Source organism: Oncorhynchus clarkii, chromosome 3, assembly GCF_045791955.1.
Source record: "Oncorhynchus clarkii lewisi isolate Uvic-CL-2024 chromosome 3, UVic_Ocla_1.0, whole genome shotgun sequence".
Classification (NCBI taxonomy): domain Eukaryota; kingdom Metazoa; phylum Chordata; class Actinopteri; order Salmoniformes; family Salmonidae; genus Oncorhynchus; species Oncorhynchus clarkii.
Genome location: NC_092149.1, coordinates 71,753,523 through 71,779,410, shown reverse-complemented (window position 1 = coordinate 71,779,410; position 25,888 = coordinate 71,753,523).

Below are 25,888 nucleotides of genomic sequence, written 5' to 3'. Positions count from 1 at the left end.
CTCTTATCCAGAGAGACTTACAATAAGTACATGTGTCGAAAGTAAGTGAATCAACTATGCATCACAGTCATCGCAAGTAAGACACAATCAGATGAACAACAGCTGATCAATGATTATGACCCCAGAAGATACAGCCAGTTCATTGTTGGTTCACTAATTGATTTTGCCTTGCAGATAATCCATTTTTATTTGAGTGTCATACCAAATACTGATACTGACACACTACTTTCTTAGTCTAGTATTTCCTCAGCACGATAATTGACCTTCCTAATCCACAGATTGGCTCCTACAAACAATACACAAAAACAAACTGCATCTCAGTAGCTAATGAAAAGAATACTCAGAGCACAAAAAAGAACAAGAGAACAAGCTAGTTCTAAACCAAATGCCATGCTGGTCTATTCCAAAGGGAATAGGCATCTTTATCGGGCAAACCTGGTTAGTTTAACCCCAGAGTCATAGAGGGTCCTCTGATCTGCTACCAGCTGACCTGTGGGTCCAGAGCACCAGAGGAGAATGAACACTATCGGTTTCTGTGGTCACAACAAATACCAGGGGAATATTAATATATTGAATTATTCTGGAAGAGCAGAGGTGGGCGGGTATGAGGATAATAATGCAGTTCCTCAGAGATGGTGTTGATGTCTTGCTGGCAGCAGGAGAGCTCTGGTCCTGTTCTCCTTCTACTGGCTGGGATTGTAGGTTCAACTCCCTATGCCTCCCTTTCAACATCCAACCTCTTACTTTAACACTCATTGTTTCAGGGTTGATTCCTGACTGTTACCACTGGCGTTAACAGTCATTGATTCTCGTAAATACGACCCCCTGGGACAAAGGACCGAGCGATCCATGAGGTCACAATATACTGACATGATTCTCTAGTCTAAAAAGTAACATTTTTGAAAAATCACATTCAAGACATAACGGCAGTGTTGTCAACAAAACCCATTTCTGCCTTTTCTACGTGAGTGCCCATTTCCTGTTGGAGCCTAATGTTCTCCTAGACAGGGGCTCAATTTGAGTTTCCACTTTAGATTGTTTGGGTGCAGTTTGGCTCCTCTGCTACTTGAAAGAGACAGAGAGAGTGTGAGAAAGAGAGAGAGAGAGCGCCACCCTTGATTAACATGCTGGGTTGTTTAAATTGCCTCCTGGAGTGCCGAGGTGGAATCGAACAATATCCTCTGGCTTTAGACTCCATAGCCCCATGGCCCCATAGCGTCTCATTTATTTGAATGCAGCATGGTTAAGTTAGAGAGGCCTACCTGGCACCACTCCACTGGGGAAGCTGGCTCGCTGGCTGCTGAGCCCAAGGAGGACAGATCCAGGTGGCTTATGATGAATCAATTCATATCAGTTCAATAAAAGTGGCTGGATGAATGCCTCTTTTTGTGCCATGGTTTATAGTGACAGAACAAACTCTGTGCCCATGGTCATTTTGTGAATGTATAATTTAGCAGGGCCAAGACACCATAATTAAATATTAAATGAGACTCCTTTGCAATTATTGTCTCGGACCTCAAATAAGGCCTGGTTTGTCTCCAGATCCCCTTTTAATGGGAATACCAGGAGTGACTAGGAGGTCATTGTTCAGCGGAGTTGTTATCAGTTCGTATTGACTGCGTCTGTCTTCCAGGACACTGTGGAGGTTTATTACTGTACCAGGCCTAATCTGTACACTCCATTCTGCTGCTAACATTTGGTCATCATGCAACATTTAAGAGGGCCCAAGGCACACACACTTAAGTATCCAGGGCAATAAGAAATATTGTGTACTTTCCTGTCCACCAGGAGAGGAGAGGCACAGACAGTGTTGGTGTTATTTGCGCTTCTATGCTTTTGCTTTTACAGGTTAGGCCACTTCCTTTAGGATGCATTAATAAAATCCTTGAAAAACGTTTTGTTTCCTTCACAAAGCCTTTCTTCAAAGAATGTCGTTTTTCTGAGTAGCTACTGCTACTCTCTGTTCATCATATTTGCATAGTCAATTTAACCATATCTACATGTACATACTACCTCAATCAGCCTGACTAACCGGTGTCTGTATGTAGCCTTGCTACTCTTATAGCCTTGCTACTGTATATAGCCTGTCTTTTTACTGTTGTTTTATTTCTTTACTTACCTATTGTTCATCTAATACCTTTTTTTTAGCTATTATATCCATTCATAATGGAATGTATCCAGTCATAATGGAATGTATCCAGTCATAATGGAATGTATCCAGTCATAATGGAATGTATCCAGTCATAATGGAATGTATCCAGTCATAATGGAATGTATCCAGTCATAATGGAATGTATCCAGTTATAATGGAATGTATCCAGTTATAATGGAATGTATCCAGTCATAATGGAATGTATCCAGTCATAATGGAATGTATTCAGTCATAATGGAATGTATCCAGTCATAATGGAATGTATCCAGTTATAATGGAATGTATCCAGTTATAATGGAATGTATCCAGTCATAATGGAATGTATCCAGTCATAATGGAATGTATCCAGTTATAATGGAATGTATCGAGTTATAATGGAATGTATCCAGTCATAATGGAATGTATCCAGTCATAATGGAATGTATCCAGTTATAATGGAATGTATCCAGTCATAATGGAATGTATCCAGTTATATTGGAATGTATCCAGTCATAATGGAATGTATCCAGTCATAATGGAATGTATACAGTTATAATGGAATGTATCCAGTCATAATGGAATGTATCCAGTCATAATGGAATGTATCCAGTTATATTGGAATGTATCCAGTCATAATGGAATGTATCCAGTCATAATGGAATGTATCCAGTCATAATGGAATGTATCCAGTTATAATGGAATGTAACCAGTCATAATGGAATGTATCCAGTCATAATGAAATGTATCCAGTCATAATGGAATGTATTCAGTTATAATGGAATGTATACAGTTATAATGGAATGTATTCAGTCATAATGGAATGTATCCAGTCATAATGGAATGTATCCAGTTATAATGGAATGTATCCAGTTATAATGGAATGTATCCAGTTATAATGGAATGTATCCAGTTATAATGGAATGTATCCAGTCATAATGGAATGTATCCAGTCATAATGGAATGTATCCAGTTATAATGGAATGTATCGAGTTATAATGGAATGTATCCAGTCATAATGGAATGTATCCAGTCATAATGGAATGTATCCAGTTATAATGGAATGTATCCAGTCATAATGGAATGTATCCAGTTATATTGGAATGTATCCAGTCATAATGGAATGTATCCAGTCATAATGGAATGTATCCAGTTATATTGGAATGTATCCAGTCATAATGAAATGTATCCAGTCATAATGGAATGTATCCAGTTATATTGGAATGTATCCAGTCATAATGGAATGTATCCAGTCATAATGGAATGTATCCAGTCATAATGGAATGTATCCAGTCATAATGGAATGTATCCAGTCATAATGGAATGTATCCAGTCATAATGGAATGTATCCAGTCATAATGGAATGTATCCAGTTATAATGGAATGTAACCAGTCATAATGGAATGTATCCAGTCATAATGAAATGTATCCAGTCATAATGGAATGTATTCAGTTATAATGGAATGTATACAGTTATAATGGAATGTAACCAGTCATAATGGAATGTAGCTAACCCATTGATTAGAAGAGCAGATCAGGCATTGAAATGAAAATGGGGTTAAATTATTCCCTCCAAGTCATTAATACTGTCTCAGATATCCAATTTCATCATTGCATCAAGGAACTGTGTCATATTTGGGTTACCTCTTTATCACCAAAGGTGACCAGAGACTTCAGTTATCTGGTATTGTATAGCGTGTGTACTAGATATCGATTCAAATATATATATATTTTTTAACTATACACCAACAGATTTCTACCTTCGGAAACTATTTCAGAATATTTCTTTGCCATCCTGAAAATGATCCTCCCACAGAAAGTGTGTCTAATTTTCAAATCTGGCAACCGTGTGAGCAGGCTCTGGAAATGTTTATTTAGTAATAGCTGTGAACAATGTCCCTTGTTCTCCATAGAGGCTCTACAGTAGGCCGTAGTGACTGGTCGGTGAGACCCATGCCATCCTATTGGTGTGAAGACAGCTGCCGTAAATACACCAGATTGTCTACAATTACCCAGAGAAGGGGGTGCCAACACTTTTTTCCCAGCAATTATCAGCAGGGATGCCTGCTAAGTATTAAAGTCAAGTGAAGGTGATGTGTTGTTTTTCTCAGTCTTGGACAAAGACTCTCATTGTTGGGCTTTCCTGAGCTTTGGTATGATTACTACAGTCGAGAAACAGTCTGGGTCTCCTTATCGGGGCGGTTTGATGGGGGGAAGAGTGAGTAATGAGTAATGGGAAGTGTGTGAGAGAGAAGAGTACAGGATGAAGGGCTCAGAAAGAGAGTGAGTGAGTGAGTGAGTGAGTGAGTGAAGGAGAGAGAGAGTGAGAGATCAATGATAACGTGTCTGATGTCATAGACAAGTGAGCTGTTTCCCCTGGTGGCCTTCCCATCTACCAACTCAGAGATGAAGAAAGTCTACTTCGTCTGGATCGGCTTTAATCTTCTCATCAAGCAGTATGAAGGAGGCAGTACACAGCCAGAGTGTTTTCCATTTTCGTCACATGAGAATCGTGTCAGGTCTGCGAGTGCACAAGCAGAGATCTTTCAGTATGGCACATTGACAGGCAGCTTGTTCAAATAAAGGACCCACAAACCTCTGAAAGCAAGCATCTGAGCTATTGAGAAAGGCATTTACACGGATACACACGCATGACAACACAAAACAAAACAGAACCATTTCCTCTGTTGTCTCACAGGATATTGTCTCTGTGGGGTGTTGAGAGGATACATATTCAATTGTTGAAAAAAGTGCATATTTTCCTACGAAAAGTTAATTACAAATGGTTACAGTGTTGTTTAAAAATGTGAGCGAATTGAGAACATGATCTCTCTGTGACATCTTAACCCTTTTAATAACTGGTCTCTGGGGAAATGAACAACATTGGCAGAGCTTATCTATGACAAATTGAATCAGATGGTCTCATTGTCTTCAACAGAATAGTGTGAAACCAGATGAGTTTGTGGAAAGCATGGGAATATGTAAATGAGAGATATTTTTTCAGTAAAACTCCGTTGTCTCTCTGTCAGAGGGACATCTATACATTTTCTCTAAATTACACTGATTTCCCTTAAGGACCAACTTAAAGCACATAAACAAATTCATATGGGCCTTAATTGAATTCAAACTCATAAAAGAGTTTCCAACCACTTGCCTCTTAGATATTAAAGAGAGTCGTGCTTTTACATGGTTTTGTAATCTGTCTGTCTTGTCTGTTTGAATGGAATGGACAAATTATGAGCTGCTCTTAAATTTCTATTGGTACAGCAGTTAATTACAAAGAGAGTACACACATGGAAAGATTTATTGAAATGAATCCCAGTGTGAAACCAACATGAAAACACGAAAAGACTTTGATTTTGCCGGTCTCAAAGTTGGTCTAAAAATGTTTTTCAAATTGGGTTTACGGTAAACAATTCCTCTTGCAGAAATATTTCCAGGAGGTTGTCTGACAGCGAAAGTAGTCCCGACACAAAGGAGTCCCCATGACTTCAAAGTCCAGCCAAAGCCACAAAGGGATTTTTGAGACGGGTTAATTGGGTTAGGGCTGGTCCTTGGATGGTAAAGGATCTGCTATGAGGCTGAGGCTCATGCAAAGTGGCTTTATCAGTCTGGGATGAAAATATGCCTCCAAATATGAAAATGACAACAGAGTTTTGCTTGATAGACAGTGTGTGATCCAAACAGAACACATCTTCCGTTAACATCCTAAACTTAAAGGTCCTATTAGAGGAGTGATGAAAACATCATGCAGCAGGAGAAATCTGCTCAACAAGAGGCAGATCATCAAAGTATTTAACCTTTATTTAACTCGGCAAGTTTTTCCATTATGACTGGATACATTCCATTATGACTGGATACATTCCATTATGACTGGGTACATTCCATTATAACTGGATACATTCCGTTATTACTTAATACATTCCATTATGACTGGATACATTCCATTATGACTGGATACATTCCATTATGACTGGATACATTCCATTATGACTGGATACATTCCATTATGACTGGATACATTCCATTATGACTGGATACATTCCATTATAACTGGATTACATTCCATTAATACTGGATACATTCCATTATGACTGGATACATTCCATTATAACTGGATACATTCCATTATGACTGGATACATTCCATTATGACTGGATACATTCCATTATGACTGGTTACATTCCATTATGACTGGATACATTCCATTATGACTGGATACATTCCATTATGACTGGATACATTCCATTATGACTGGATACATTCCATTATAACTGGATACATTCCATTATAACTGGATACATTCCATTATAACTGGATACATTCCATTATAACTGGATTACATTCCATTATAACTGGATACATTCCATTATGACTGGATACATTCCATTATGACTGGATACATTCCATTATGACTGGATACATTCCATTATGACTGGATACATTCCATTATAACTGGATACATTCCATTATAACTGGATACATTCCATTATGACTGGATACATTCCATTATGACTGGATACATTCCATTATAACTGGATACATTCCATTATAACTGGATTACATTCCATTATGACTGGATACATTCCATTATGCCAATAGCTCAAAAAAAGGTATTAGATGAACAATAGGTAGGTAAAGAAATAAAACAACAGTAAAAAGACAGGTTATATACAGTAGCAAGGCTATAAGAGTAGCAAGGCTACATACAGACACCGGTTAGTCAGGCTGATTGAGGTAGTATGTACATGTAGATATGGTTAAATTGACTATGCAAATATGATGAACAGAGAGTAGCAGTAGCATACAGGGGAAGACCTGGCTAGAAGTCTGTTGTGGAATGTCCCTCACTGTCTAAATGTGGAAGAGGAAGTTTGTCACTTAATGGTAATCCTGCTACCAGCTCCGATTCGCTCCGATACGATACAGGAACGATACGTTTTAGTTTGAGACAATTTGTTGCAATTCGGTTTGATTAGAGAATGAATCGACAGGATTTGTTTCAAACATTTGTTGCATAAACACATTCACTTTCCATTCTAAATGAAAATCTGCTGCTGATGGAGCTCATGACCTAGGCCTCTCTGAGCTGGATCTGTCTGAGCTGTGTGTGCCTATGACTGTGTGTGTTTGTTGTGTGTACGTGTAAATTATGTATGTCTATGGTGTATACTATGTAGGCAGCTGCTATGAGCCATAAGGGACACGAGGCATCTACCACCCCACTACCACTACCACTGTCAGATTAGGGGTGGCCATGTAGCCTATGTTTTTTGTCCCTCCACTTTGGTTCTGGAATCACCATTAACCACTAATTAACTTGTCATATTTTAAGATGAAGTGTTTGAGCTAGTAATGCCTCAATATGTATTGTTTACAAATTAGCTATGACAAAGCCAATGAATAAATAGCACAATTTTGGATATCAACACATCACAAAATCTAATGCTTTTGACAGTTTGGATGTTTTTAAATGAGCATATTTTCTCCTCCGTTTTGGCCATGCGGTGTGCCTCACAGAAGTGATTCCTTGTTATGAAATGATCAACTTTACCCTGCATATCTAAAAATGACCACATGCACTGATTGATAAAAGCAGAACTACCAAAACTATTGCTCATGGGGAACCTACAAATCGGTTATAAGCCCCATTCAGCAGGTATTGTCAGGGGAGAGTTGTGTCTTCAGTAGCTTACTTTTATTCGGGTAAAACACCATTTTCAGCAGCGCATAGAAAGCAATAACCTAGAAAATCACATAGGTTGTCACTCAACTAGTAAAACCTAATATCGAGCTAGACATTTTAGCATTTGAATGCTGAAGGTGCCAGGCAGATGTGCAAGATCAGGAACAGGCCTCCTACCTCACATTGGTCAGAGCGTGAAGCTGGGCACAGTACGCAGTTTGACTAGACTAGCCTAGTGATATTCCCTAGTGTTATTCGGCATGCAAAATACTTCCAGATCAACAACTGTCAACACAGTTACATGCTAATGCCGCGTTCATGAGCTAATTGGAACTAGGAAACTATGAATGTTCCGATTTGCTAACTAACTGGTTGTACTGTAGTCATACACTTTCCGCGTTCAACCAGTTAGCAAGTCAGACTTTTCTGAATTTCCTATTTCCGACTAGAAGGTGAACACGCATCAGTTGTCACAAAATATTAGGTATTTTCAGAAGGTTTACAAAAGTTGGCCTAATATGAGCAAAACAGTTTAGTGAATCTGTGATTCGTAACATTTCAATCAATTTTCTGACCTAACATGCATAGGTCAGAAAATTGTTTCAAACGTTATGAATCACCAATTAATTTTAAATGTTTTGCTAATTTCGATCGGTTTGGGGTCCAAGGACCGATGCAGTCCTATCTTAAACATGTGTATCCATAAATCGGTATCTCTCGGTATCGGTATATAATTTCACTGTAAGGTCCTGTTGTAATGGGAGCACATGACAAATAAACTTTCATTTGATTTCAACAATGCCTTTTTATGTTCCTTCTAACAGCCTATAGGTTTATGTAAAAAGCGGTGTGTGAAATTAGCAGTGTTAAAATCTCAGTGGAGGCAGTTAGAGTTACTTAAGGGAGACCATTACATCCATATGTTATTATTGTTTGTTTATGTTCATTGGGCAGTGATGGCAGCGTGTCAGTCCTGTTTTTCAGATCTCTCAGCAAGAGGAGATTCATCTGGACATGGGCAAAAGATTAACTCAGTGATCACCCAGAATAGCCTTGTTCAGTGTGGTGCACATGAACAGGCGTGTGTGTGTGTGTGTGTGTGTGTGTGTGTGTGTGTGTGTGTGTGTGTGTGTGTGTGTGTGTGTGTGTGTGTGTGTGTGTGTGCAACTTGTGTGTGTGCTGTATTCCTGTGTGTACATGCATGTATTCCTGTGTGTGTGTGTGTGTGTGTGTGTGTGTGTGTGTGTGTGTGTGTGTGTGTGTGTGTGTGTGTGTGCAACTTGTGTGTGTGCTGTATTCCTGTGTGTACATGCATGTATTCCTGTGTGTGTGTGTGTGTGTGTGTGTGTGTGTGTGTGTGTGTGTGTGTGTGTGTGTGTGTGTGTGTGTGTGTGTGTGACGTGAGACCTGTTCTGTTTCTCTCCACCCGCCGTGGGCCTCCCCAAGCAGGCTAGATGGATGGTCTCACCCAGTGTCAGGGAGGTGACAGCTGCCTCACCAGGACCCTCCTGTCATGGCCCTGCCTGGGTCTGGATCCTGTCCTCTGACAGCCCCTGACAGGCCCTTTGACATGGGACACACCGCGCTAGCCTCTCAGCTCTCTCCCCTCTTCTCTCCTCGATCTACCCCCTATCTTCTCTCTCTCTTCTCCCCTTCTCCCACTCTCCGACCTCTCCCCCTCCCCCTCTCCCTCTCCCCTTACCCAGAATGCCTGCCTTATGGAATCCCAGGTTTGCTGGAAATCAATGATCTCACACAGAGCCCTTTTAATGAAATGTGAGGCACACCCTTACTCCATGGCGTTTGTGGTGGCAGTGAGTGCCATGCAATAAGTATTCACCCCACTGATGACTGATTGATTAACCTGTTCAATGACAATGAATGTCTTCATTAAAGATGTCTTACAACATACTCTGTATGCTAGGGTGTGGGTGTGGTTGTGTGTGTGTGTTTCAGTGCGTCTAAAGTTAAAGTCTAACGTCAGCCTTCCTTTTTTGTTTACGATAACCTGATAATAACTGTATGGTGTCAGACTAATAAACTTTTATTTGCCGTTGGTCTAGCTGGTTCGGAAGGGTTAACAAAGGAACTGTTACTTCTCCCTTGCTCTTTAACACCACCTTTCCCCCTCTCCCCTTCTCTCTATCTCTCTCTCCTCTTTTCTCCCCCTCTCTCTCATCTTCTCTCTCTCTCTTCCCTTCTCGCTCTCTCTCTTTCTCTCCCCCTATCTCTCTCATTCTTTCTCCTTCTCTCTCTCTCCCACTCTATCCCCTTCTCTCTCCCACTCTATCCCCTTCCATCCATGTCTTTCTTTCTCCCCTTTTTTCTCTCTCCCATTCTCTCTCTCCCCCTCTCTCTTCTCTCTAAGTGCTGTAAACATTACAGAGCTCTCATTAGAGTGACTAGGGGTGCTGCTGGGGCAGGTGCTGTGCAGTCAGCAGTAACATGGGGTGCTGTGGTACGGTGCTGGGACTGTGCAATGTGTGAGTCATTACTGCAGGCTATGTAGTCTGCAGTCTGCAGGGCTCCACTGGGGAGGAGGATGTGGAGGAGGAGAGGAGGCGGACAGAGACTGGCCTGGTATAGAGCTGTGTTAATGAGAGAAAGCTCTCTGTGGGGATGGAGAGATGGAGCGATGATGGGGAGAACACACACAGTGCCACTCCAGAGACGGCTGTAGGATTACCATAGGTAATCCACTAAATGAAAAGCAGACCGCATGTTACACCGAGGGGGACAAGAAGTATGAATGGTAGTTTACTGTGGAATATTTCAAAACAGCTCTTGTGCTGTGCTCTGATTTCAGGGCATATTCCAGACAGACACTCCTCCACCGGCTTGATTTCTTACCTGCGGCTCCTTGAATAGAGAATGATACATTACTGGAAGTCGCATACAGCTACTGCTTCAGACTACAAGCTTTATATATGATGTTTATTCATTTGGGATTCTTGTCCTCAAGCATCTTTCTCTCTTTCAGGACACCAGAATCACTAGTGAAGCACATCTGGGACACATTATTACATTCTAACCGAGCTGATAAAGACTCGATAAAGTCCATTTAGGACCTCGTTAGCCCACCTGCTGATTTACTGTGGAACATTGAGAATAATCTGTGTGAATAATCTCAGTTCAGGCATTGCTTTGTGATGAGCAAGAAACCACAGTGTCCCTGGAAGTGCTCTGTCATCTCCCTTCCAAGCCTCCTAGGCCTATGGGCCTCCATCAGCCATTAACATCAAACTATACCCAATAGCCTCTCCAGATGTTCTTCTCCCTTGTATTTAATTTAATCCAAAACCTCTTCAGGTCACTGTCCAGCCGTAAATCAGAGGCTTGCTGCTGAGGGAGGGAGTGAGTGAGGATGTAGCTGGATACATGCTGACTTCATGAACTCAGTATGGACATCTTCAGGACACCAGCGAAGCTATTAGCTGTTACCTTTACCCCAGAGGTTACCTTTACCCCAGAGGTCATCAAGCCTCTTAAAGGGGGTTTAGTATGCCCTGTACTGCCCCACCTCAAAACCATGTTGACTGTGAGGTTTTATGATAACTATACTAAACAAAAATATAAACGCAACATGCAACAATTTCAAAGGTTTTATTGACTTACAGTTCAACAGTAGAATATAAATCAATTAATTAAGGCCTTAATCTATGAATTTCACATGACTGGGCATGGGCGCAGCTATTTGTGTGCCTGAGAGGGCTTAGGCCTAACCACATGGGATCCAGGCCCACCCAGTGGGGAGCCTAGCACAAGGGGCACCTGTGTAATGAATGATCATGCTGTTTAATTAGCTTCTTGATATGCCACACCTGTCAGATGGATGGATTATTTTAGCTAAAGAGAAACGCTCACTAACAGGATGTAAACAAATTTGTGCATAAAATTTGAGAGAAATATGCTTTTTGTGCATATGGAACATTTCTGGGATATTTTATTTAAGCTCATTAAACATGGAACCAACACTTTACATGTTGCATTTATATTTTTGTTCAGAATAGTGGTCAGTCGCGAGTCACTGAGCGGTGTTGAATGCAGTTCACAGATCCATTTGTTGCAGATCTCTGTGGACTAGTGTTTCCCAACTCCAGTCCTCTAGTACCCCCAAAAGCACACATTTTTGTTGTAGCCCCAGACAAACTCTCTTGCTTCAATTTAACGAGGGATTGATGGTTAGTTGACAAGTTGAATCGGGTGTACTTATCCAGGGCTACAATACAAATGTGTATTATTGGGGGTACTGCTGTGGGTACTGGTGGTTGGGAGAACTTTTGGGGGGGGGGGGGGGTTAGGGGTACTGTTAGGGGTACTGGTGGTTGGGAGTACTGGTGATGGTACTGGTGAGGTTGCTGTTGACGGTGCTGTTTGGGTACTGTTGGGGGTACTGTCGGGAGTACTGGTGGGGGTACTGTTGGGGGTACTGGTGGTTGGGAGAACTGTTGGGGGTACTGGTGGTTGGGAGTACTGTTGGGGGTGCTGATATTTGTGATATTTCAATAAAATAACAACTATGTGTAAAAAATCTATTTTTTATTATCAAAGAATGAATAATGCCGCAACCACTTTAATCCTCCTTCCATTGCCCACAAAGATAGATATATCATACGATGTCCTTGAAGATTCTGGCATGACTCTCCCTGACATACCCAACTTCTAGACAGTTAATCCTCATCAGTCCTTCCTCTCTGAGTTCTTCAAGGTCATCTAGTCCTATGGGAAATCATAGCACTCTAAATCTATCACCTTTGTAAAGGCACAATCCCTCAAAGTCCCCCCTTTTTTCATTTTATAAACAGTTATTGGTAGGTCTGTGCTCTTTTAATGTGCAATCCATCTGCTCTTGGACTTAGTTTTATCAAATCCATAATCCATACCTGCACTGGAAAGATTATTTCACTTCACAAGGAGAATGAGTGATTCGGTGTTGGCCCGTGGTTTATCTTTTTAGAATATATTTTTAATTGTCTTAGATATCTAAATGACATGAGAAATTTGACATGGCACAAAAAATCATGCAGACAGCTATTTTATTTTGATGCTCCAGCTCTGCTCTCCAAGCTGATATTAATCATCAACTCGACAAAAGATCTGTGATAAACCTTTGCTATGAATGCAAAACTTTACGATACATTGCTCACAGACTGTTAGACATTCCCCACATAGCTCCCCACCCTCCATATGTGGCTGGTGGAGAGTTCAAGTCCATATGGGACTGGTGGAGTGTTCAAGTCCATATGTGGCTGGTGGAGTGTTCAAGTCCATATGTGACTGGTGGAGTGTTCAAGCAAGTCCATATGTGACTGGTGGAGTGTTCAAGTCCATATGTGGCTAGGGAAGTGTTCAAGTCAATATGTGACTGGTGGAGTGTTCAAGCAAGTCCATATGTGACTGGTGGAGTGTTCAAGTCCATATGTGGCTGGTGGAGTGTTCAAGTCCATATGTGACTGGTGGAGTGTTCAAGCAAGTCCATATGGGACTGGTGGAGTGTTCAAGTCCATATGTGGCTGGTGGAGTGTTTAAGTCCATATGTGACTGGTGGAGTGTTCAAGTCCATATGTGACTGTTGGAGTGTTCAAGTCCATATGTGGCTGGTGGAGTGTTCAAGTCCATATGTGGATGGTGGAGTGTTCAAGTCCATATGTGGCTGGTGGAGTGTTCAAGTCCATATGTGGCTGGTGGAGTGTTCACGTCCATATGTGGCTGGTGGAATGTTCAAGTCCATATGTGACTGGTGGAGTGTTCAAGTCCATATGTGACTGGTGGAGTGTTCAAGTCCATACGTGACTGGTGGAGTGTTCAAGTCCATATGTGGCTGGTGGAGTGTTCAAGTCCATATGTGGCTGGTGGAGTGTTCAAGTCCATATGTGGCTGGTGGAGTGTTCAAGTCCATATGTGGCTGGTGGAGTGTTCACGTCCATATGTGGCTGGTGGAATGTTCAAGTCCATATGTGGCTGGTGGAATGTTCAAGTCCATATGTGGCTGGTGGAATGTTCAAGTCCATATGTGACTGGGCAAGTATTTAAGACCATAAGTTCAACTCCCACATAAAGGCCTTCCATACGTGTCATTCTGCTTGTTGCTCAGTCTGTAAGCATGTCAATTGACTATACACAGAAGATAGGCATGTCTGTGGGTTTTCCTGGTCAGGTCCCGTGACCAGGAAAAACTAAGCCCATACCACAGTGTGCCTATAAAACATGGTGGGCCTACTGTCTTTGGCTGACAGTGTGTCCCAAATAGTCTTTCCATGACTCCTTTCCTTTTTGACCTTTGACCTGAGAAGACTTGGAAGATGAAAGTAGTGTTTATGAATGAAAGAACAATATATGGATAAAGCCAGTATTTTCCAGGTCCTGTCCAATGAGTCAGTGGCATTGACCTTGCGTTAGAACAGTGTCTCCACCACGTTGGCAGTAGAGTAATGCTATTCCACTGACGCCTCCTGAGCTCTTACCTCCTCCAGCCTTCACAACAAAGCCTCCAGAGCAGCTGCTCTGAACCGACTGTCAGAAGATCATCCCTTTATTTATTCTAAACAAATTGCTTGCACATGTTCCTATGCTGCCTTGCCCTCAAGGTTAAAGCACTTTCCGCTCGTAGCTGTTCCTGGGAAAGGATGGAGAGACAGAGGGATGTATGGATGGAGAAAGGGATGAAGAGAGACAGTCAGCAGACTGATAGATCTGCTCTCTGCCGTGGAGACTACAGTGGTGGCTCTCGTTTCCCATCGACACCTAAGAACAGAGGGTCAGACACAGGGTAAATTGGATTCAGACACACCCATGTGTGATGTTCCATTGATTCCCGGCCTGTTAGTGATCACACCTTTAGATACAAATTCAAATCAAATCTGAGATAACATGAGGCAACACACTCACATGGTGAGCAATTACTATCAATGTCATTTGTGACTTTGATTCGGTCATATGCAGCAAAATTTGAAATTGTGTTTTTTTACAGTGGATTCAAGCAGAGACACAGAGCTACAAAATGGTAGATCATACACTGCATTTGATGAACAATGGGAAAGTAATTCTGCTTTGAAAGTTGATAAACTTGTAACCTCACTTTTGAGTGATGGCCTTATTTTTGGTACCTACTGGAGAGCTCTTCTTTGTCTACACCCATTCAGAATCGTTCACACCCTCTTAAGCTTTAGTTCCACCAATCACTTTAAGGGTTGATCCGAGCGTTCTGTCCTAACATCAGCAGTCAAGCACCCAAGCAAACTGGCTAACAGTTGTCGCAGTGACATTCTATTAAAATGGACACTTGCATAGTGGAGTCTTTTGTTAAGACATGTAGCTAGCTAGCTAAACAATGAACCATAATCACAACTCATGACATTACTACCCTGCATGAATCTGCAGGAAGCCAACAAACCAGGTTCAATGTTAGCTAGCTAACATTAGGCTATAACTAGCCAAGCAAATGGCTATGAGATACGAATAATATGATCATAATCATCAATAATAATATGATCAATAATATTAGCTAGTGAGTCAGCCAGCTAATGTTAGCTTAAACTTAATGAAATTAAAATTACTTTGTTAAAATGAAAAATGTGTAATATTTGAAAACGAAGCTAGCTAGACTATCTTACCAGTATACATCATGGTTGGATGCTCCTCCCTGTCACGGATGCCATGGTTGCCCTTAGTTTGAAGATGTAATCCAGAGACAGGTGTTTCTCCATCTCCTCAGCTATCTTACTCTAATTCCACTGATTTCAAAACTCGGTCCTCCACAAAGTGTTAGCAACACTTATGCAGTTCTACTAAGAAGTTAAATATATATACAGTGGGGCAAAAAAGTATTTAGTCAGCCACCAATTGTGCAAGTTCTCCCACTTAAAAAGATGAGAAGCCTGTAATTTTCATCATAGGTACACTTAAACTATGACAGACAAAATGAGAAAAAAATCCAGAAAATCACATTGTAGGATTTTTTATGAATTTATTTGCAAATTATGGTGGAAAATAAGTATTTGGTCAGTAACAAAAGTTTATCTCAATACTTTGTTATATACCCTTTGTTGGCAATGACAGAGGTCAAACGTTTTCTGTAAGTCTTCACAAGGTATTCACACACTGTTGCTGGTATTTTGGTCCATTCCTCAATGCAGATCTCCTCTAGAGCCGTGATGTTTTGGGGCTGTTGCTGGGCAACACGGACTTTCAACTCCCTCCAAAGATTTTCTATGGGGTTGAGATCTGGAGACTGGCTAGGCCACTCCAGGACCTTGAAATGCTTCTTACGAAGCCACTCCTTCGTTGCCCGTGTAACGGATGTGAAACGGCTAGCTTAGTTAGCGGTGCGCGCTAAATAGCCTTTCAATCGGTGACGTCACCTGCTCTGAGACCTTGAAGTAGTAGTTCCCCTTGCTCTGCAAGGGCCGCGGCTTTTGTGGAGCGATGGGTAACAATGCTTCGAGGGTGACTGTTGATGTGTGCAGAAGATCCCTGGTTCGCGCCCGGGTATGGGCGAGGGGACGGTCTAAACTTATACTGTTACATTGATGCTGTTGACCCGGATCACTGGTTGCTGCGGAAAAAGGAGGAAGGTCAAAAGGGGGGTGAGTGTAACGGATGTGAAACGGCTAGCTTAGTTAGCGGTGCGCTCTAAATAGCCTTTCAATCGGTGACGTCACCTGCTCTGAGACCTTGAAGTAGTAGTAGTTGCTCTGCAAGGGCCGCGGCTTTTGTGTAACGATGCTTCGAGGGTGACTGTTGATGTGTGCAGAAGGTCCCTGGTTCGCGCCCGGGTATGGGCGAGGGGACAGTCTAAACTTATACTGTTACACCCGGGCGGTGTGTTTGGGATCATTGTCATGCTGAAAGACCCAGCCACGTTTCATCTTCAATGCCCTTGCTGACGGAAGGAGGTTTTCACTCAAAATCTCACGATACATGGCCCCATTCATTCTTTCCTTTACACGGATCAGTCGTCCTGGTCCTTTTGCAGAAAAACAGCCCCAAAGCATGATGTTTCCACCCCCATGCTTCACAGTAGGTATGGTGTTCTTTGGATGCAACTCAGCATTCTTTGTCCTCCGAACACGACGAGTTGAGTTTTTACCAAAAAGTTATATTTTGGTTTCATCTGACCATATGACCTTCTCCCAATCTTCTTCTGGATCATCCAAATGCTCTCTAGCAAATTTCAGACGGGCCTGGACATGTACTGGCTTAAGCAGGGGGACACGTCTGGCACTGCAGGATTTGAGTCCCTGGCGGCGTAGTGTGTTACTGATGGTAGGCTTTGTTACTTTGGTCCCAGCTCTCTGCAGGTCATTCACTAGGTCCCCCCGCGTGGTTCTGGGATTTTTGCTCACCGAAATGTCTTCCATATCCTAATAATTGTTCCCACAATTGATTTCTTCAAACCAAGCAGGTCCTTTGACAGCTCTTTGGTCTTGGCCATAGTGGAGTTTGGAGTGTGACTGTTTGAGGTTGTGGACAGGTGTCTTTTATACTGATATCAAGTTCACACAGGTGCCATTAATACAGGTAACGAGTGGAGGACAGATGAGCAGTTACAGGTCTGTGAGAGACAGGAATCTTGCTTGTTTGTAGGTGACCAAATACTTATTTTCCACCATAATTTGCAAATAAATTCATAAAAAATCCTACAATGCGATTTTCTGGATTTTTTCCCCTCATTTTGTCTGTCATAGTTGAAGTGTACCTATGATGCATGGGGCCATGTATCGTGAGATTTTGAGTGAAAACCTCCTTCCATCAGCAAGGGCATTGAAGATGAAACGTGGCTGGGTCTTTCAGCATGACAATGATCCCAAACACACCGCCCGGGCAACAAAGGAGTGGCTTTGTAAGAAGCATTTCAAGGTCCTGGAGTGGCCTAGCCAGTCTCCAGATCTCAACCCCATCGAAAATCTTTGGAGGGAGTTGAAAGTCCGTGTTGCCCAGCAACAGCCCCAAAACATCACTGCTCTAGAGGAGATCTGCATGGAGAAATGGGCCAAAATACCAGCAACAGTGTGTGAAAACCTTGTGAAGACTTACAGAAAACGTTTGACCTCTGTCATTGCCAAATACTTATTTTCCACCATAATTTGCAAATAAATAAATTAAAAATCCTACAATGTGATTTTCTGTATTTTTTTTTCTCATTTTATCTGTCATAGTTGAAGTGTACCTATGATGACAATTACAGGCCTCTCTCATCTTTTTAAGTGGGAGAACTTGCACAATTGGTGGCTGACTAAATACTTTTTTGCCCCAATGTATACGGATCAATGAAAGAAAGCCATCAATGCATTTTTGTCTTCGTTTCAGCACCAACTGGTAGATACAAAAATGATCTGCTTTTGAAGATTTTGGGGTAAAACAGTATGTATGAATCATAAAAAAAAGTGGAGAGCCTTTTTTGCACAAAATATATTGATGAATAGAAAATACAGTGGTTTGATTCATCCTGACAGTTGTCACATTCAAGTTCAATCCATGAAATATTGGAAGGTGACTACCTCAGTATTTTACGCAAGATTTTCTGCGGGAGACACCATGTGACCACTTGCTATATATGGTCCCTTACGGCTATTCTTCAATGGAAATGCGTAAAAAGACGTCACAATGCTGTAGACACCTTGGGGAATACGTGGAAAACGTAAGCTCATTCAGAACAACAGTTGTCAGCTGTGCTTACATAATTTCAAAAGGTTTTTCTAATGATCAACTAGCCTTTTAAAACGATAAACTTGGAATAGCTAACACAACGTGCCATTGGAACACATGAGTGATGGTTGCTGATAATGTGCTTCTGTACACCGATGTAGATATTCCATATCATGAGCTTCCCGCAGTGAAGATGGCGTTGGAGTAGTGGAGACACTGGTTGGAGGGGGCAGATCATCTGTTCATTGTGTAGACGGACCACAACAACCTGGAATATCTCCGCACCGCCAATCGTCTCAATTCCAGGGAAGCTAGGTGGGCTCTGCTTTTCACCCGGTTTAACTTATCCCTTATCCCAGGTATTGGTGACAAGGGGACCGCCACCGGATGCCGGCTCCCCGGTTTCGTCTCGGGCAGAGGGTATGGCTGTCCACTCGTGATCTGCCCCTCCGGGTGGCATCCCACAAACTTTCCCCCTGCTTTATCGGCCCTTTCCCCATCGCCAAGATCATTATCCCCTCTGCTGTCCATCTTCTGTTACCCCGTACCCTCCGTATTCCTCCCACTTTTCATGTGTCTAGTTTTAAACCTGTCTCACAGCCCTTTGTCTCCTGTTTGTAGGGAGGTTGTTGCAAACAGCAGATGGGGCAAGAGTACACACTAATACCCCACATCTGTGTTGGTGATGAGGCCAGCAAGAACCATCCATTCATCACAGGTATTGTAAAACATGGGAACTGATCTAGAAAGACCATCATAAACAAGAAAATGACTTAGATTAGACTCAATAGCCTCAATCAGTGATAACTTTAGCTTGTCCTATTTACTGTAAACTTATCCTCGACCTGACTTTATGTGCTAACATATTTTGTTAAAAACAAATCATCACTAAAATCAAAATCAACACTAAATGATTGGTTGGCAGCCAATTAAAAAATAAAATTCTTCAGGAATGGCAAGTCAGTGGCACTGTGTGTTAACACAATAGCCAAGACTATCAACACTTAATAATAACAAGCACTCTTTTATTGCACTTCTGAGTTGTGTTCCAGGAAACCTTTTTTTTTACTGCATCTTACATCGTTGGCACTGTCTGCTATAAAACTCTTTTAATTTTCAATCAAATGTATTGATAGCTACAGCCATTCATGAAAACTTGGCAAAGGCCATTGAGCACATTTGTCTCTTAAACTTGGAGCTGCTCTTCTGGGAATGGTATATCCACATGTGTTTCTTTCCATGACATTCCCCCTCTCTTCTTAACAAGCTCACAGAGACATATAAAGCCCTCGGTGTGGACTCCGTGTGGACACAGGGTCGACTCTGCGACCAACACAGCTCCAGCTCTTTCATCCTGCATTGCTGCAGAGGATCTCACCGCAATGCAAAACAACATTGAACCAAACCAAACAGAGTGGATCCAATGATTCAAGTATTAGATGGGATCCTACATGAATGTATTTTGATTGTTAGACTAAAAGCTAGTCAAGGCTCTGAGTGGATTAAATACATATACTGTATGTGATGTTCAACCTAAAGACATGTCAGTTGACAACAGTGTAATTGTGAATTCAAAGAGTCCCATCAGTCACCTCTTCTATTTGATGCTCCTCAGTATATATAATTAATGCAATGTGATACAAAAGCATTGAGAGAAATATAATGATGAAAATAAACATAGGAATGGTGGTATTTGTTTTGAAGTATGGATATGTTAGAAATGGGTTTCTGACAAACAAACAAATGCCAGGCTTTCCTTGAGCTTCTTAGGGGATCACGAGGCTTAGGAATTAACAATGACACAAATCTTAAAAGGAAAAGACAAATCCCTTCTATGGCATGTGCTCTCACCATCACCATCAGCTTGAAAGAGCTGTTTCAAATGGGGGAATAAACATATATCTCTGGATTTGAAGAGGAATTACTCAGATAGAAATGAAATACCTATTCAATTCTAATATGTCTGTAACTTGTAAACCTAGTGCTCGAATAACATCCCCACCCCGTTTTCACCGTTTTCTGAACATTGCTGTCTTTAACTTATTTAAAATACATTGTCATACTTTAAATTCTACCTAACAGTAGGGAGGAGTGGGCTAAGTTGAGCTTTGTTTCTGGGAAACCCTACATAAAATGTATAATTTGACCAAATATTTAGGAAGAGGTCATCATTTCATGGAGTCTGTGAAGGAAGAAACCACATGGAAAAAGTGAGTGGTAAGCAAGTTACTGTAGGTCCAAAAAACAGGTTCTTACCAAGGCCCCGATTCCGACCGAGTTAACCGCACGTAATTGGAACTTAATGCAATTTTTATGCCCTTTTCTCTCTATGACCTTGACCTTAAGCATGAGAATAGCATGCTATTCAGCCCCTATTTGTTCAGGGTGGAGAGCTAAGAAATGAAAGTGTGGCGGAGGTGTCCACAGATATGCTGTATTCTTAATTCCCTCACAATTCCACCACCTTTACGTGTGAGGAAAACATGAATAAGGTCTAGCGAACCTGCCGGTTCCAAGTGGGAAAAGCATTTACTTAATTTTTTCTGATAGGAAAAACAGCCTTCTCCATGCACTGTAATTTATAAATGGATAAGAACTATTGATAAGAGCTAGGTAAATGAGCTATCCGTTTGGAGAAGGGGATTGTAAATACACATAGCAATTGTTTTGATGATTTGTCCTTATGATCCCTGGAACTTTTAAAACCAGCCATATGGAAACAAACTGAAAGTCATATCAACATCACATGTATTGTGGCCCCTTTTCACAGTGAAATAGGCTATAAATAGCTGTGCCGTTATTCCGAATTTATATTGTGTACCCTCATAAATTCCGTGGATGAAATTTTAGCTACAGACTAAACCTGCCGAGTTAATGTATGCACTTTAGAATGCTTTAATTAAAGCCTATGCCCGGGCTTTTATCCATTTCATTTTACAATTTGTGTCATGATAAAAACTTGCCACCAACAGTAATATCCACATACATTTATAATTGTCACTTTAGTGTTCTTCTTCAATTTTGTAGCTTACATTTTGCATCATTCATTCCGTTTACCTTTCTTTCCTATGTCACGTCCATGTAAGTTGTTCCTGAGGGTCACTGTGGTCACTAGTATTAGTGAATCATATTAGGCTAAAGATGTGCAATAATTTGGGACATGTAGCCTATTTGAATCATTATGGAACCCAGACCACACGTAGCAGGTTAAACCTGGAGCCTGGCGCACGGTTCACGATGACTGGACCATTGTCATACAGTTCCATGATTTGTGAGAATTAGGGTAGATGTATTCCTTTATTGTTCAAGCCCTATTGTATACTTTTTTCCACCTTCCAATATTTCATGGATTGAACTTGAATGTGACAACTGTCAGGATGAATCAAACCACTGTATTTTTTATTCATCAATATATTTTGTGCAAAAAAGGCTCTCCACTTTTTTTAAATGATTCATACATACTGTTTTACCCCAAAATCTTCAAAAGCAGATCATTTTTGTATCTACCAGTTGGTGCTGAAACGAAGACGAAAATGCACTGATGGCTTTCTTTCATTGATCCGTATACATTGGGGCAAAAAAGTATTTAGTCAGCCACCAATTGTGCAAGTTCTCCCACTTAAAAAGATGAGAGAGGCCTGTAATTTTCATCATAGGTACACTTCAACTATGACAGACAAAATGAGGGGAAAAAATCCAGAAAATCTCACTGTAGGATTTTTAATGAATTTATTTGCAAATTATGGTGGAAAATAAGTACAATTGGTGGCTGACTAAATACTTTTTTGCCCCACTGTATTCTGATCCGTTCTCTTGATTTATTCTATTGAGTCTCTCGACAAAATTATAATTAAAGTTGCACAATATTTAAAGGGATGGCTTAAGATAAAACCCTATTGAATGAAAACTCCAAAAGAAAATCTGTTGGCCAGCAAGTGGGAGGGTTTTCATCAGTTGAATTACATTTATTCAGCGCTCGCAAGGAAACCAAGCCTGCAAATTCCGTTACACACCTTCATAAGTTAAGTGCGAATAACAAACTTATGAAAAGTGCGGAAGAAAGGTGTGCGTAAGAAAGGCCTAATATCCTAAGTCAGAATCGGGCCCCAAGTCAAATTAATGTATTCTGTTTAATGATTCTTGTATCTAAACCAAAGTAGATACTTTTAAAATGGTTCTATCTATCAGCTGGGGTAAAGGTTAAGGTATAAGGTTTAATATGAGTTCCTAAACCTAGCGTGGAAGTGGATCCTTGTAGATGTGTAGACTAAAATAGTTCAAATGTTTGCCTTGGGGTAAGTTGAGCCTATGGTTGAGCCAATGGCAAGTTGAGCATATTGCAGATTTTCTTCCCAGGCGTATTGCAGGGCTGGGATATGAGGTAACACCAGAGCCTATGTTAAAAGGGTTTTTAAAAAGTACTTTAAAGAGTACAAAGTAGAAATAAAGATAGACATGGTTTTAAAAAGGTAGTGGTAATATTTAATTCAGTACAGACATTTGTAGGCGGCTCAACTTACCCCATATCCAGGGTAAGTTGTGCCAAGAGACCACTTTTTTTGGACAAGCTATGTTTTCAAAACTGTAATGATTACATTAATTCAGATTATTTCCAGGGATACACAACATCCTGAAATATATATAGATATCTTTGTTAGAAAGAATACTATATTTCCCTTGACAGAGTGATACTAAATGTAAAATATGAATCAACTTACCCCACTCTCCCTTATGCAGAGAACTCAGTGGGGGCTCTTTGAGTTGTGACTTTCCTCACTCATTGCTCAGGGTTCGTTGTGGCCTGTTAGTGTGTCTTGTATGAATGCACGCGTCCTGCACTGCTTTGAAAGGTGATTGCATGTAGTCTGCTGTGTAAGCTTCTTTGGCTCCAGGCTTGGCTCCAATGATCTGAATAAAAATGTGCTTTTCTCTGGATGGTGCTCTGCTTCTCTCTCTCTCTCTCTCTCTCTCTCTCTCTCTCTCTCTCTCTCTCTCTCTCTCTCTCTCTCTCTCTCTCTCTCTCTCCTCTCTCTCCTCTCTCTCCTCTCTCTCTCTCTCTCTCTCTCTCTCTCTCTCTCGCTCTCCTTCTCCTTTGGACAAAACAATCACTCCGTGCCAGGAGACAAATATTACATTTTACTGTAAAACTTATATAAGCTTGCACGTGCCAGAATAAATGATTTTAGCACAATTGAATGTATGTCTGTTATGATTTGATCAGAAGCACATGTGTGGTGGAATACCTATGATATACACTGAGTGTACAAAACATTAGGAACACCTTTCCATGACCAGGTGAATCCAGGTGAAAGCTATGCTCCCTTATGGATGTTAAATACACTTCAATCAGTGTAGATGAAAGGGAGAAGGCTGGTTAAAGAAGGATTTTGAGACAATTGAGACATGGATTGTGCATGTGTGCCATTCAGAGGGTGAATTGGCAAGACAAATGATTTAAGTGCCTTCTTTGTCAAGAACTGCAACACTGCTGGGTTTTTCATGCTCAACATTTTCCCGTGTGTATCAAGAATGGTCCACAAACCAAAGGACATCCAGCCAACTTGACACAACTGTGGGAAGCATTGGAGTCAACATGGGCCAGCATCCCTGTGGAACGCTTTCGGCACCTTGTCCATGCCCCCAACAAATTGAGGCTGTTCTGAGGGCAAAAGGGGTGCAACTCAATATTAGGAAGGTGTTCTTAATGTTTTATAGACTCAGTGTATAAAGCAATAGCTGTAAAGTGGAATAATGTAGGTTTATTCTCTTCAATCATAAAACGGATATAAGTGATTTACTTGAAAAATGTCCCCTTAGCCTGCTGCTAGCGTTAAAAAGACGGATTATATTACTGAAGAAAGAGAGAGTACCTGGAATTAAATGTCTTCCATCTACATCTTACTGCAGATAATTAATGACATATAACATTCAATACTGGCTTTTGAATATATATAATTTGATAGTACCGCATCCATTTTAGCAGGTCCCCTCTCCTAACTCACTGAAGGCCTGGTCCCTCCTATCTGAAGGGGTCCAGCTGTGTGTCTTCTTCCCAGTGTATTTTACCAGCGTCATAGCCGAGGCCACACTGCCCTCATAAACACATCCAGATGGGAGTGATTATTTCTCAAGATGCAGAGATGTGGGACTTGCCAGATCATGCCTCTTTAAGAGTGTTTTGTCACAGTGGCCTGTTTTGACTCATAATGCTTTTGTCTCGTATCGCCGGGGAGAGTCGTCTCCCAGTCATTCAGCGGGAGTGTATCTTTGTCACTTCAAACACGTGGAACGGAGCTTCTCTGTTTGGATCTCTGATAATGAAATGCACCATATCATATTAATAAATAAAGGTTCAATACAAATAAAATAAATATCAAATCTCCCCTAATTTGGACAAGTATTGCGGGTCATAAAAAAATGGAATCTGGACACAGTGATGCCCACATTCTGACAGTCGATAACATCATGAATTGATTTTCATCTGAGCATTTATATAGATAAATTTGTCCCCAGATTGTGAAACTTAAAGAAGTAATAAACATTATACAGGAGATTATGGGCACTTAGACTGAGATGTGAGTGGATACGAAAATTAGATACAAATGTGTGTGGCGGGGCGGGCTGTCCCAAATCTCACTTTTTCTATGGTCCATGCTATTCAGGGTCCTTGGGTCCCTACCCCATTGAAGTTGAAATGTAAAATGTAATTTAAGGGTTGGAGTTAAGGTTAGGGTTTATGGTAGGGACATTTCACGATAGCGCTAACCCTTTTGCTATTCATTGTACTGATTATACAAACTACAGAGATGGTTCTATTCTGTAAATGAATGTAACTGAGCCAGACCATGCAACATGTCAATAATACAGAGTGTGCTGTGCGTGTTGTCCATTTAGCATTCAAGCTTTCATTGATAGACAACATTCGGTGACTGGGAAATTCTAAAAGGTTTTGGAGTAGATGTTTGAAGTGAAATGCTCAATGTACATACAGTAATACGTACAGTGCATCATGTTTGTACCCAACAGTATCCTCAAGGATTCACAATGTACTCCAGACTGGGTTACGCAATGAGCACCATCACTCCACAACAAGCTCCTCTCTAAATACCTATCAATTTAATTATGTTGTAGAAATACCACTGGCACTTTTCCCAGACTTCTATGTTCACAATCAGTCACACAAGATCAGGCTTGGCCAACAACTGTTTATTTTCCCAAATACTAAATGGAAGCCTGCGGATATTACGGTTCATTACAGTCTCTGACTTCAAAGGCTCTGCTGGGAATCGATTGAGTCATATTTCCATTGTTTCTATTCAGGAATAGAGGCTGGTTTATCACAGAGAGGAGCTGTTCCTCACAGAGATAGAGACAACGAGGAATGTTGATGCATAACAATGGAATATCTCTTATCAGTTTGTAACTTC